This window comes from Malaclemys terrapin, chromosome 1 (genome assembly GCF_027887155.1).
Source record: "Malaclemys terrapin pileata isolate rMalTer1 chromosome 1, rMalTer1.hap1, whole genome shotgun sequence".
In the NCBI taxonomy this organism is placed as follows: Eukaryota; Metazoa; Chordata; order Testudines; family Emydidae; genus Malaclemys; species Malaclemys terrapin.
The window spans coordinates 65,144,043-65,159,984 of NC_071505.1; the positions used below are offsets into that span (position 1 = coordinate 65,144,043).

Consider the following 15,942-nt stretch of genomic DNA (forward strand, 5'->3'; position numbering starts at 1 on the left):
TGAGGTTCTGCTGTATTTAAGTGCTACACGTAGGTAGTATTGTGTAGGAGGTAACCCAGTTGAGCTGAATGATAGTTGCATTTCCAAGGCTTTCACTTCTTCAGTGGAAGATGAGTAAATGATATTAAATACTGTTAATTTGAAGTTCCCTAAATAAAAATTAAGATGGGAAGTTACTTTGGATGCACTTGATTATTGAAGTTTTATATTTTCATGCATTCAGACCAGGTGTCTGTATCATGGAACTTCTATACTAAGTATAGATATATTTTCTCCCACAAAGTGTCTGAGGGAACATGGTTGCATTTAGTACTTACCATAACACTATTTTATTTATTTATTTATATGCTCACACATTTTAGGCATGATGTGTGAGATTATCTGAATGATTATTTATTCAACTCTGAGTACACATGGGATTTACATATGCAACCTCCCTTTAAATTTGTGTGTTGTGCACCAAGACTTTCATTAGAATTAAGAGGAGTTAAGTAGATATATTCCCCTTCATCAAGAGGAAAATAGACTGCAATAACTTTATTTAAAGGACAGATTTAGTGAACTACATGCAAATGAGAAGTTGGTATTTTAAAAGATAAATTGTAAATAGTTTGTCTTGTCCTTTTAAAGAAGGGCTTAATTTTTTGTAGTTTTTGTTAAGTACTTAATTTCAGTAATCTTCTGGTGTGTGTTTCATTTTCACCAGAATATATGTTTTTATACTTTTGGGGGGGGCGGGGGGGGGCGGAGAGGGTTTGCATTAGATTTGTTTATGAACAGTAACCAAAGGTTCCCAGACACTTACTGAAATAATAGAAATACTGAGAGGAACATCACCCTTTCTGCCAGTGTTTTACCAGATAGTGCGAGTTTGTCTGTGCCTAAAAGATATGAATGACAGTGGTTTTCCTCTCTTTATTCCCATATAAATTTAGTAGTGCTGTGATACTCTACTGGCATATTTTAACAAAAATGTTAAACATGCTCATTTTAGAAGGGTTTTAAAAGTTCATTGTAAAGTTTTGTATGCTGTGAAACATTAATCAGTTTTTATTACTCATTTTGTCATTTGTATCTACTTGCATTCATGTAGCTGGATTAAATTTGAATAATTAATAAATGTTTTATACAATTTTATTGAAAAAAAAATCAAATGTACCATATCAAATTTTCACACTTCTGTTTGTACATTTATAGATCAAAAACTAAGTTGTCAAGTTGACTTATGCACTTTCAGTTGGGCAATTGGTCCTTAAGTGCATTGCCAGTGTAATCTTGGCAAATAGTTACTTAATTTGAATGTTTTCCTGAAGTCTGTAACTTTTGCTAGCGTAGTGGTATAATTATTAATGTAAAAGTGCAGAACGTGTGGTTGATTTTTTTTTTTTTTTTTTTTAAAGTAAAATTTTCTAATGTAAAGTAATCTAGAAAATCAAGAACCTATGTGTTAATAATCAGAGGAATCTGATTTAGAGGAGTAACACCAAAATGAACATGTACAAACAGAAAAGTAATGTCATCAACATTAGCCCCTGATTTTTAGAAAGGTTTTAGTTTAACTGGTGGTTCAATTATGTATTTCAGCTATTACTGTCCCATCTTAATCTCACTGTCTGGATTTTAATAACTTCTGAATGTTACACATTATTTCATTTTATGTTTTTGTTATTTGGATAGCTGTTTTCTAATTGTATAATTTTTTTGCACAATTAAACTGAATTTGGAATGAATTGCAAAGAGAAAAGTACACGAACATTGTAATATTCAATATGTATGTAGACTTTGTGCTCCATTTTTCATAACTTATTTCTCTTCCTGTTCTCAGACCACTGTAAGCAAAATCCTTAAGCCTTCTAGTGTACTTCTGGAGTATACAGTCCCAAAATAAAGTACTTGTGTCCATCTGTAGTAAAATAATCTTGAGCAGGGGTTCTCAAACTTCATTGTACCACAGTCCCCTTCTGACAACAAAAGTTGCTACATGACCCAGGAGGGGGACCAAAGCCTGAGCCTACCGCCACGGGCAGAGAGGTCAAAGCCCAAGGGCTTCAGGCCCAGGTGGGGGCCTGTAACCTGAGCCCCACTACCCAGGGCTGAAGCCCTTGGGCTTTGGCTTTGGCCCTGGGTGGTGGGGCCTGGGTTTTGGCCTTGGGCCCCAGCAAGTCTAATGCCAGCCCTGGTGACCCCATTAAAAAGGGGTTGTGACCCACTTTGGGGTCCCGACCCACAGTTTGAGAACCGCTGATCTTGAGTATTAGTGTCGCTTAAAAAAAAGAAAAAGAAATCACACAACTTGTCCTTTCTGTGTCTATAGAAGAATATTGTACTTGATAATACATTGTTACAGGTAGATTCCTGTTTTCCATGGAAAATAAAGTTGAATGCTCATAAGACTGACAAGCACTTCACTTGTTAAATGTCAGATAAATGAGCCTGTTTTTTGAGAACTTGCAATTAATGGAAAAATGTTTATTTTGCAGATAGTTTTATTATTAAAATGAGTAACTATTAGCGTATCTCAAATAAACAATACAGTAGTACTGTTCAATGCCAAACTGTACTAAGCAATTTGGCATTGTTTCAGTGATAGTTAATTTTGGAGATATTGCTACCATTTTTCTCAGATACACCTAGTCTCTGATTTTAAAAAATACTGTACTTGGGGAAACATGATGTTAATTTGGAAACTGAAAAAGATGGCAACAGCTATAGAATGTGCAATATTATGTCTTTCTCTTTCATTGTACTATGAAAATTTTTTACTTCTGTCAAATGAATAGGCCATTTTTTGTAGAGCTAGCATTCCTCATAAGAGGTATCATGCTTTTTGTACATTTGGTTGAATTCATGAAACTCATTCTGGAGGAGAGAGTGTAAAAGAGAAGCTGTACCTCAGTGGTATGCTCTTCCTTTTTTGCTGTATAAAATTTATTTTGTATTATTTGTGACTGCCTCAATGCTTTATGGGAGCGGGTAGTCTATCATTTAAAAGTTTACAGAGCCTTTGAACAATTTCTGCACTTTCATCGTCTCCTTCGGGGGTGCTCTGATAAAATCCATGTTTGGTGTTTTTTTTTAAACAAAACTAATATCTTGCCTTTTAACTCTTTTTTCAAATGTATAATTGTATACCGTTTCTTAATCCTATTGGTATCTGATATCTTTTTTGTCTGCACACATTACTGTAATTTTCCTGCCAATCTTATGTTGCCTACTAATGGGCCTGGGATTCATTATATTTCCATCTTCCCTACACCTTGCATTCTCTCTTTTTCCCTAAGTTGTACAGTCAATATCTATGACTGAAATTTGCACTGTGAAGCAGTTCCACAAGAAATGTATCTTTAAGGTGGCTGCTTTACATTTGAAAACTGTCAAAGGATTGGCTGGATACAGTATTGTCCAATGAATGAATAAATTGGGTTAGGTTTTATCCTTTTGCTTACTGTGGTTTGAGAACTAAGTTGTTTGTTTAAAAAATCCAACATATTTCCCTTTTTATGTTTCTCTGTGGCAGCTTGATCTGCCTTTCTGTGTCTTCCTCATACCTGAATGTGAAAGATACTTGCCTAACAGCTTTTTAATTTGTAAACTAAAACCTAGGTTCTTCTTTTCAAAGAGAGAAATTGCATTTAATTTTTTAAATGAATCCTTATGAAAATTTTCTGTATTCTGTAAAAGGGTATATATTTCAGTATATTGATGTCATATTTTTAGTAGTCTGTTTATTAAAGGGAAAACACAGCAACAAGGCAAATTGGTTAGAAAATGCAAATCTCTCTGCTGAACACATTTATGAACTAAGTTACCAGTTATTTTCAAAGAATAGACAATCTGAGATAATAGAAAAGGTTTAAAGTGATATGAAACTGGAGTTTGGGAATATATTTTCCTTTCATAATAGTTATTTTTGTGGGGTAGGAGTGGTTTTGGTGTCAACCTTAAAGTGTACATTAAGGTAGAACAAAAGTGTAAGGTAAGTACAGTAGTAATAGGTGAAGCATAATATGTAAAAGGGTAGTGAAAGTAGTGAAAGAATAGTAGCATTTACTCTAATGATAAACAGAGCTGAATTCATATAAAGTCTTCTGACTTAAATACAGAAGAGCAAATGAATTTAGAGTCATGGTTGAAACTGTTCTCTGCTCACCCTGTCGCACCTAAGTGTTACTGAAAAATATAATCACACTTTTGGAAGATATGTAATAATATGGACACTAGGTTGAGTTGAGGAATGAATTTCAGCCTTGAAACTGAATTTTTGTAAGATTTGACCTTTGTGTGTTAATTAATGATTTTGTTTGTGTATAAAATAAGATAAAAGGAGAATTTTATTGCAGTACATGAACACGTTAGGAACTATTAGTATGTGGAATAAATCTGTATTTTTACCTCTTCTCTCTCCTCCCCCAAATGTGAATATACGGTGATAGACTGTAACTGTTCCTTGAAATGGATACGTTTGTTTAGGGTATTGCATTTATTTAAAGGGCATATGCACATTAAATATAACAATAGAAGAGAGTTGTCAGTCTTTCATTTCATAGCTGTTAAAATACTTATATGGGACATGCAGAGGTTTTAAAAAAAAAATTCAAGCTGCTACTGCAAGCTCCACCAAAATAAATAAATAAATAAATAAATAAAATAAAAAGGACCTCTTGAGCCACATTAAAAGTATATTAGAAAATGAAGATAATCTCACTCTGTATATGAAAAACAAAAAAATGCCCAACACTGGCAAATTAAATAATTACATAAATATACCGTAAGAGGTGAGCAAAGTGTTTGAGATTACTTTTAGGTGATGTGGGGGACATAGACAAAGACCAAAAGTTTTAGCCTTAAGCAGGCTATTCTACAAGTAAGGTATTTAAAATGTGAGGGGAAAAAAATCAGTTTTATTAACAGGAACACTGAAAAACTCCTTATTGTATGGAAATAAGCAGTTCTTAGACAAAGAAAGAAGTGGTATTGCCAAAAGGCATTGACTTAAAAAAAAAATTCAATATGTAACCTTTTGCATTTTACCCTTTTTATAAGCTGTTTTGTACTTCAGTTTTCTACAAAGTAGAATGTTGAAAACGTTAATACATACAGATTTATTTCCTACTATAGGAAGCATTAAATCTAAGTTGGCAAATTAGCCAATATGTTGGTTTCTTTTTTTTTAATGAGAATTTATACCAGTTTGGGGAATTTTAGTGTTTTATGTTTTGTAATTTATAATTTAGCTTCAGTATAATCTTGACAGTCTCTTAAAATCTGCATAGTGCCCTAAATTAAAAAGTGTTGATCCTGTACAGGTTCTTCAAAAGTACCTGTGATTCTTTATGAACTCTAGAAAATCTAGCAAACTCTCCCGTTGGATTCAAACTTTTTATGCTGGTATTGTAAATCAAATGGGTGCTTTTGGATCTGTTAACTGTCACTGTAGCAGTGCTGAAAGATCCACAGCATTGTATTGCAAGAGCAGCAAATTCTGACATGCAGTCTCGCAGCTGTCATTTATTTATTTGCTCCTCTGAAACATTGAGATCCCGTGTTTGCATTAATAACTTGGCTTTCAATTGCAAATGTTTGTTTTGCATGCAGGTGACACTTTAGTACTACTTTGCTATTGAAAAATCGAGTTTTAAAAGCAGCTGTGGGGATCTGGTCTCTTTTTGAGGAGAGAATCCCCAAAGGAAGTCACTAGTCAATACATTTGTCACTTGATAGCAAACTTCATGAATTTGAAAAGGTCTTCTAGGCACTAGTTCAAATTTTAGTGATTCTGCTGTATGCAGACTGTAGTATATAGGTAATAAACTCTTCTGTTTATTTTATTTTTTTTAAATCAAACATTACCAGTCATTGTGGGGGAAGGAAGGACAACTAATTATCTATCATCCATACAATACAAGTTTGCTTCCTAATTATCTTGAACCATTTTAGTAGTACAAGAATCCTTATGACAGCTGTGCATTGGTGTGTGTTCATGAAATTGCTTCTCTAAATGTCTGTTTTTTTTTTTAAATGACCGGTTAATGTGTTTGGTTTTTTTAAGCAACTTGATTTAAATTCTTATGAAGTTGTTGAATGTAGAAATTGTGACCTATTGATATCGTACAGTTAACTAGTTGTGTTTTGTAATGGAATTTAAATGAAGCATCAGTGAATGGAATTATACCATCCAAGTATTATGTGAGCTCTACAATTATATTTAAATGAGTTGTTGTGATTCCTTTATTAGAGACATTGGTTGCTGAAATAATTCGTCTGACTAGGATGTAGGGTGTTTTGTTTTTGTTTTGTTTTTATGTGGGGAAACCTGAATTCTCATCTGTATTGTATTTTTTTAAACAAACTGGGTTTTTGTAATTTTGTGACAGTACTTTTTTTTAAATCCGAAGCCCCTATTAATTTTAGTTTCCAAATTTTGTAACATTGGCATCAAGCTGATAAATTTCAGAAAATATTGTGCACTGTTAAATATATTACTAATCTGTAAAACACCAACTTCATTAAACATTTAGTGCAGTATTTAATTGTGAAAGAACCAGTTTAGAATTGCTGTAAATGGGTGGGTAAAAATGTAAAGAACAAATCTGGTTGTAGCGTCATCATCCAAGTACTTTTCTTATTGACTCTTGCCGTATGAATACTTCAGGAAATGTTCTATATAAATGTTTCCATCATTCACAGAAACAGTAGCTATTTGTTTCTTGTGATTTGGTATATTAATTGTTAAATTGCATTTTTTCAACTTTCTTGTATAACTATTAACATTTAGTAAAAATAGATTTTATAGAACAATTACACTTTGAGAATTTTCAGACAAACAAGTAGCTACTGCTTCAATATCTTTTATTTGTGTTAGATTACATTATGGTGAAGTAGGTGCACGACTTGTGTATGTATAGTTAAGCCAACATTTTTCTGTGTATTATGGGGACTAGCAAAATCTACATCACAAATTTTGACACATTACAGCTGAAGGAAGAGGAACACCTTGCAAAGACAAGAAACATTCTTCATGGAAAGATGCTTGTCCAGCGGTTTGCTTCTTATGATTGAACTGAGCCTGTAAGGATTCATGGATAAAATGAACAGGAATAGATCTGAATAAAGCAAATCTGCATACATGGTAACCAGTAGCTCTTTTACTTTTTTATGTTGCTTAACTGTTTTATTTGAGGGAAACCTGTGTGATTTAAAACTTATAGCTTTTGCAACTTTATTACTGGTTATATACATTTGGCAACTATAATGTGCAAGCAATTGGAAAAAAAGTCAAGTAAATCCTTGTTTTTATAGTAGTTTGTTCTTGTTAAAAATGTTCATATGATAATGTCTGTACACAGCACCACTTTGATTACAGTAGATGTAGTGTTGTAATAAACTCTTTAATGGGGCTGATGTGTAAAGCTGTTCAAGTTATTTGATGTTTACACCTCAGGGAAAGTCTTGTGTTCAGCAATATTTAAAGATAATGATTCTATGAAAACATTTATACTGTCTTTAAAAAAGCATTGCAATAGAGTTTTTGCATATGCATCAACCTAATCTTGCATTCAGTGACTTAAAAATACTAATGCCACTCTTTCACACTTGATTTTGATATACAAATAGGTGATTACACAAAGGCTTTAATAATTTGCTTTTCCAGCAATTTTTACATAGATGGCCTGTGAATTTGCTGAAAGGCATGTAAAATTGTAAAAACTGCAGTGTGATTGACATTCTGTGGTCCACATGGTCTGTCATTGTTTTGGGGAGAGGAAATCCTAGGTTGATGATTTTAGTAAACTGAAAACTGTCTCCTACAACATGCAGCTGGACTAAGACACTACAGTTTACATTATTTTCATTTAAACTCTTAATGTTGGGAAAATGCTGGCCTTTTTGAAATATAGCTGCAGTTGTTTACGGGTTTATGTTAATAATGCTTGTGTTTGTTTAGGTTTTTCCAAGGCCGTAGGCAGTCTGTACATAGCTGTATATTAGAAAAATGTGACCGATGAAACCAGTCATGATGTTTCCACTTTTTCAGATAATATGGATTCCAGTGGGCTTGGTATTTCCTTAAAACGGGGGTTTATCCACACATCAGTGTAAAAGGGGGATGGTACGCTTGTACATTCCTTGTGCACTGGTGGGGAATACTTTATTGCCTTAACAAAAAGTGAAATAGATTTAGTCGTGAGGTTTTGCAAACTTGTCTAAAAACAATTTATTGGAAGTTGGAATTCAAATATTTTAATATCAGAGTATGAACTAAAGAATGAAAGCAAATTTCAAATGACTAGAATTTGTTCTAAATTTTATGAAGGATAAAAATTAGAATAATAGGAAGTATGTATAACACTTGGCAAATTTACAATTTGCTTTTGCAGACTGGTGTGGATGTTCATTCTTAAAATATATTTTGAGTCACTTTAATAGATTAGTCTGAGAACTTTTCAGTTCTTATACAGATAGCTTGCAGAGCCTGTTTTAATGTTTTAAGCTAAGTTTCAAGACCTCAGTGGCTTCAGAAGGTAATCTTTAAAACAAATCATTGGTTTGTTTTATAACTTAATTTTATGTTAAATATTAAGGCCCTATTCAGGAAAACACATGCTTATGTGCTTTATTGAACTGGGGCCTATATCCTGTGCAACTGCAAAAGTGTTATATATAACACTGAGACTCTTAATTTTTGTCATCTCCCAACACGCTAGATTTTCTGCAGATAGGCTGATAATATTGGACTTGCCCACATGCCTCTGCACATTTTTATTTCTTAAATTCTGTACCTCAGGTCCTCATGCATGGGATTATTGGTGTTTGTCAAGCTACTTGCTTTTGACTTTCAGATGTTTAACCCTGTTTAAAAATGAAAACTGACTTTTAAAACTTTGTATACTAAACATTGTATCAAACAAGTCACATGACTTTTTTCCTGTTTTTGTGAATAGGTGTTGGTTTTAACTAGTTCTGATGTAACTTCTTAGCTTTCTTAACAAACATTGTTTATTTTCTGTTACTTGTAATAAGTTTAAGGGAAGAAATAACCTGCATATGCCTATTACATGGGAAATAGCTAATACCGAAGGGTCAGCAGGTAAGTAATGTGTCCACATGGCTAGAAAGCTTAAACCCAGAAAAGAAGTATTTTTTAATTTCATGACTAAAATTAAAAAAATTTAAGCAGGAACCAAGATTTTGTTCCATTTAGTTATCTGAAATTGATGAATGATACTGTTACTCTTTCCACATTGGGTATCATTTCTTTCCCTTCCTCATCCTTCTGTAGAGACTTCTATTGCTGGCAATGGAGGCACCAAAATATCCAACATAAGAGTTAAACTTTTAATAGAAATCGGTCTGGCTTGTTGGTGAGATCCTTAATATATGAGGCCCCTAATTTCTACCTAGTCTCAATATGTATATAGTTTGAGTGATTAGATAGCGATCTGATGTATCTTGTGACTAGATGGATTATCTCTTCATTGTGGGTTTACTTTTGTCAAATTTGTTCTGGTTTAAAGTGAAAAGATCATGTGTGTATAAAAAATAATCCAAAAACCCTTACAGACACCAAAAATGAATATGTCCCATTATACGTTTCATGTGTGTAATTAGATCTGCAATGGAATTTGTATCATGCTTCAGTTTATTAAGCAGTACTGAAAATTTTCTGTGCCCTCTCAGGAGATGTCAGTTTGTTAGTTTACCAGCAGGTGATGCTGCACCTGGATGATGCGTTAATTTCTCTTGAAGTGTTCTTTGGTATCCAATTGTATTTAATCTGCTTCTGTTTGTGAAAGGACAAAATAGTCTGTTAGGAAGTACATGTTATTTTGTATGTGGGCTTTCATAAGTAACATTTTAAGTTAACATGATATGGCTCTTGTCCAAAGGATTAAATGGTTACCTGAAATAATGAATTTTTTTTAAAGCAACAAAAATAAGATTACTTTTACAGTCAGGTTAGCTAAGAAAGTTAGTCGGCTTTCTAAAAAGGTGTTTTTACAGACTGAAAAACAGTGGAATATATTGGGGAAACATGCATCTTTTGCTCTTGTTCCCTCTTTGTTCTTTAATGTGCCAACAACCTACATTCAGATTGTATTACACAAGACAGGCATTTGTCAAATTTTGTTTTAAAATTACATACGATTCGGCTCTCAGATGGCTATTGCATTTGTATGTGTAAGACAAAAGATACCTTATTAAATTTAGGCTTTAACTTATTTATGAGTGGATATTCTGATTTGGTTTCTTTGTTGAGAGTATTGAGGTTTGTGGATTTTTTTAATACTGTATTTTTTCAATCTGATTATGCTTAGTTGCATACCCAAGTCCTTGTAAATGTTTTCCCTAGCTGCATGTGGTTAATTGCAGATTTAAATGTTGTATATATTTGTCATTTGTGTTTCTAGTAAAAATACATGGCATTATTCTTTTTAGAAATAGCTTATTTCTTTTTTCCTTTCCTTACTTCTGTCAATGTACAATTTACTGACTTTTTTTTTTTACTAATTTTATTTATGGAATCTTATGCCCCTTGCATAAACTGTTTATCAGTGTGTTTTGTGTAAACTAGGTTATGGCCTTAAAACCCTAGCTTTATGCTAGTTAAGGTACACTGTGTCATATAGCATTATATGAAAAATGTATGTTTAATATTTCATTTACACTTGAAAGACTTAAGACCCTAAATTCCTTTGCATTGAACTTCAGAAATAAAAACTTCATATTCTCATAGAAGAAAAGTTGTGATCAGATATACAGATTTCCTGTAGCAGGCAGCATTCCTTATAATATATGTCTTTTGACTTTGGAAAGAAGCAGCATTAATTTTTAGGATCAAAATTAGTCAGGTAGTAGGTGGTGATATATGTCTTTAGTGTAGTGAAATGATTGTAGCATACAAGGCAAGACTGAATGTGCATTATTCAGAACCTCTGGTAGTCTCCAACAATGTAGATTTTTTTTTCTTTAACAGTGGGATAATTCGTGGTGAAAAGTTCCGCATTAAAGATTCTATAATGTTTACAATATCGATAAAATGGCATCTTTTTAAAATAGGGATGGTCTAAAGGGTCATCTTAGATTCAGATCAGTTGTAGGCTCTGCTTAGAGGCTGTATGAAAGCGAAGGTTGTTTTTTCGTGGAAATATCCATGGTCATATGTTCTCTCAGGATTTTTCCTGTGTTGGATCAGACATGATAAAGGGCCCCTCTAGGTTGTGAACCTTTGAGGCCTGTTGAGATTTGGAGGTTTGAGTATTTTCCTTACCCCCAGTTATTAAATGTGGATATTGTGATCTGGTGTAGATCCATCTAACCATCTTTTGAAACATAACTAGTTTTGTTACAGGTGCTAACTGGCAGGTAGTCAAATTTATAGTTTATATCATTGAAATAAGGAGAAATTTAATTTGAAATTTCCCAACCAAACATGATGGTAACATATACAATAATCTTAAATGTATAGAATTCATCATTAATAGAATTGTAATATAACCAATTAATAGAGCTTATTAACACCACAGCCCCTTGTTTAATGTATTTTGTGTAGAAAAGATTTTGAACTGTTCATATTGTTGCCACATGTTGTGTTATTAAATATACATTCCCATGACCTCCTATAAAGCTGAGAAAATAAGGGGTATGCATTCTGAATACATGTGATGTCAAATTCAGTTTGCTTACTATTATTGAAGTCTTGAAAAAAGTAGGTAGTCTTTGAAAGGAGAATAAATTCCTTTTTGGGAAATTTACAAAGGATAACTAGCACTGGCGACTCCTTCAGCCTTTAAAGGTTATATGGTCTTCCTGTACTGTTCTTCTCCCTGATCTCCATTCTACTCAAAGGTGCAATTGTTCAAGACATAAAAGAGTGACCTTGGAAATTTTTGTATCAATAGAAATGCAGACTTATTACATTGCAAATTGTAAACTGATTGGTGTCTGTATGAATGTCTGACTCAAAAAGGTTTTTATGAATAGTAACAGCTTCCTAATACCAGCAGGCCAAAGAATGTCATAAGGTATTGAGTTTCTGGAGACCTAGATTTCTCAGCAAGGTAAGGTGCATTTCTGAATACATTTTCAATTGAGGCACCTAGGATTCTAAATTAACTTTATTAAGACTCATTCCTTTTACATGTTATGCTTGGAATTTTACATTAATTTTGAGTTTTCATTGGTTTTCTTTTTTAATTACCTTTCTTCCAGCCTTTAGAAGACTATTTAGCAATTTGCTGTCCAACCTTTTTGTTGGTCTTAAACTGCAATACTAGTTTACCTTGTAATGAAGAAATAAAATTCAATTTTTATTAAAAACAAAAACAAAAACCCTTTGTGTGTCTTTTATTTTGTCTAACATTCTTACAGCATTCAGCATGTCACATTCTATCAAACTGAGATATTCAGACAAATATAAAAGTAATATTGTGTGCGGAAATAGTTGATTAAATTCTCTTCTAGAAATATTTTCATTCCTTGGCCAACAGTTGTTCTTTTAATTTTGTCATCTTATTTTCAAAATAGCAAACACTTTTCTGCTCAGCTTTGAAAGAAGGAAAGTGAGAAACATTCATTAGCCTAAGTAGGACAATTTGATATTGGTAATTTCTAATACTGGAAGGCACCCATTTTCTCACCATTTAAAAAACCTGTGGTTCGCTGCGTTTTAGACTATGAAGAAATGATAACTTTAAAAATTTGCATAGCTTGTTGTCAGTGTGTTCATTTTCTTCCTTAAATTAGTTTACATTATTCAAAAGCAAACATTTATGTATACTATATACTGTAGTTTGGCGCAAAAATCTCTGCTACCTGACTTACACTAAACAAACTAAACCCTATCCTTTGTAATTCTGAGGATCTGTTCACCAGTTTGTCAACCCAGGAAAGCTTGAAAGGGGAAGAATTGCTGTTCCCTGTGTATAGTTTTGCTCTTGGACAGTAAAGCTGTCATTACAATTGAGATTTTGAGTCTATTGCTTGCAGTGGTTGTTCTGAAAGTGATGTGTTTGACATGGTTCAATTAAAATAGCATTGTCCTAAAGTTGCACTTTGCAGTGTTGCCAACTTCCATGATTTTATTTTGAGTCTTGTGATACCTGGGTATTTTTTCTTAAAGCCCCCTCTCCTGCAGTCATATGTGAGAATCTCAGCTTTCATTTAGAAAAAACAAAAATTCCAGCTCTCATGGTTGCAGAGAAAAGGTTAAAAATAGGACCTGAATGTACCCCAAAGACTCAGAAGGCAAATAAAATAAGCCCCAAGTTTTTTTTATTATTATTTTTTTTTATTTGTAATTGAATGCCTGAGGTTGACAATACTGTGATGCCATGTACAGGAAAGAAACGTTCAGAAATGCATGAGTTACTTAACTTATGCTTACAGCTCCACATACGTAATAATGAAATGAATGAACATAACCCTTCTGACTGCAGAGGTCCAAGTATAATGGGTCATATAGTCGCAAGAGACAAATTGAAACATTCAAGCCAGCTCTGCTAGGAGCAGGCTTGTGCTACTTCTGTCTGATTTATATAAGAGAATCCAGTGGGAGGCAAGCAGTTCAAGCAGGATGTTTCTCCACCTAAGTTGCATCTAGAGAAACAGTTACATCTCTACCCGGATATAACGCTGTCCTTGGGAGCCAAAAAATCTTACCGCGTTATAGGTGAAACTGCGTTATATCGAACTTGCTTTGATCTGCCAAAGTGCACAGCCCCCCTCTTCCGCTCTCCCCGCGGAGCACTGCTTTACTGCATTATATCCGAATTCGTGTTATATCGGGGTAGAGGTGTAGTTTAAACCAGAGGTATCAAACATAGTGCCCACAAGATCTTTTCCTCCTGCCTGCAGCTCCCTCCTCCTCCTCTAAGGCTACATCTACACTACAGGGGGGAGTCTATTTAAGATACGCAAATTCAGCTACGTGAATAGCGTAGCTGAATTCGACATATCGCAGCCGACTTACCCCGCTGTGAGGACCGCGGCAAAATCGACCTCCGCGGCTTCCTGTCGACGGCGCTTACTCCCACCTCCGCTGGTGGAGTAAGAGCGTCGATTAGGGGATCGATTGTCGCGTCCCAATGGGACGCGATAAATCGATCCCCGAGAGGTCGATTTCTACCCGCCGATTCAGGCGGGTAGTGTAGACCTAGCCTTAGGCATCCAGCCTGCACATGCTACACTTCAAAAGGGCGAGAGCCTGGGAGGAGCGAGATTGTGCCTGACTGGTCACAGTCAACTGAGCTCTCACCGGATCTCGAACAGGAGATTCCTTCCCAACTTCTCCTCACTTGCTGCTACTGTTGAGCCAGGCAGCACCAGGCCCAGAAGATCAATTGCCTCTTTGTGCTGCTCTAAGCAGCTCAGCCTTGTGGAAGAAAGCTGCCTCCAGCGCTGTGTGGGGGAGGGTCTCTTCACCCCACATCTCCTATCCTGTCCAGCAGTTATTTCTCTCCCATCTAAGCCAATCCTGTCCCCCAACCCTGCCATTAATTCTGCCCCTGGTCCCAGCCTCATCTCTGCAGCTCCTGGGATTCTTCCCTCTCCAGTCTATTTTTGGAGTGGGGGAAGGGGGCTGCAGCAGGTATCCGCTCTCCCCCTTCTCAGCCCAGTGTTGCAGGGAGGGAGAGGGAAGCGGGGAAAGAGTACATCCCTCCCATTGCTCACAAGAGGGGAGGTGGAAGTGGAGCAGCTGTCCTGAGTTGCTGGGCTCTTTCTGCTCCCTCCTGTCATGAGATTGGTGTGAGCTCCTGAGGGGCGGGAGGGAGAGCAGCTCTACCTCTGCAGCTGTCCTGATTGGCTATTCTTTCCGAGGAGGAAGGCAAGTGGGGAAAGCAGCCAATCAGAGGGAGTTTTCCCTGAGGCAGTACTAAAAATGTGTGCCTCAGCAACGTGGCTTAGAAATTTTATTTCCTGCGTCTGTGAAGAAGAGCTGTGTGTGGCTCAAAAGCTTGTCTCTCACCAATAGAAGTTGGTCCAATAAAAGATGCTACCTCACTTACCTTATCACTCTAATCTATGGAATCCAGCCAAAAGGGTAAATGGCCCTCACCACAGAATTAAGTTTGATACCCCTGGTTTAAACCATGAATCTTTAACCATCAGCATTGTCACACATGGAGTATTGTGGAACGAAGTTCGCACGGCAACATTGTGAGCATGAATTGCTGTATAATCACATTTGCATTCAGAAATTAATAGTACTGATACCTTCTGCTTGTGAGATTTTTAACAACAAGGATGAACTGGATAGAGAAGGATTCCAAATAAAACTTTAAACAGGGAAAGGAGGAGCCCTGTAGTTTCCTTAGGTCTTTTTTCAGTGGTGTGCAGATAGGGCTCTACCCTTAAGGTTTGGCATGGGACAGAGCCATGAAAGGTGCACAGAGGGCAGCTGTTGCATGACTGTTGTAAGGTTAAAACTTCAGGCTTGACCCCTCACATAACTAATGTAGTTCAGAATCCATTAATTTCACAGTTAAAGGCAGAGTAATACCTTTAGCAGCTCTGGGCTGCCACCCAGTTGGCTTCTGTAACTAAAATGCAGATCCTTCTCTGATGCCGCCACATGGTGGAATTACTCATGGACTTTGAGGTCAGAAGGGACCGTCTGACTTTCTGCACATTGCAGACCACAGAACCTCACCCGCCCACTCATGTAATAGACCCCAACCTCTGACTGAGTTACTGAAGTCCTCAAATCATGATTTAAAGACCTCAAGTTACAGAGAATCCACCATTTACACTAGTTTAAATCTGCAAGTGACCTATCCCCATGCTGCTGAGGAAGGCAACCCCCCCCCCCCCCAAAACAAACCCAGGGTCTCTCTCAAACTGACCTGGGGCAAAATTCCTTCCCAACCCCAAATTTAGCAATCATTTGGACCCTGAGCATGGGGGCAAGACCCACCAGATAGACACCTGGGAAAGAATTCTCTA

General features: G+C 35.6%; 1 protein-coding gene across 5 annotated transcripts in view; it reads left to right on the forward strand.

Moving 5' to 3' along the window:
• The window catches only part of CPSF6 (cleavage and polyadenylation specific factor 6), a 45,128-nt gene extending 37,731 nt beyond the window's left edge, over positions 1-7,397 (forward strand). For all 5 annotated transcript variants that reach the window (XM_054026163.1, XM_054026157.1, XM_054026170.1 and 2 more), the window contains one exon: positions 6,976-7,397. The gene's annotated coding sequence lies outside the window, so the exon portion shown is untranslated. The remainder of the gene's footprint in view (positions 1-6,975) is intronic.
• The last annotated feature ends 8,545 nt before the right edge of the window (positions 7,398-15,942 follow it).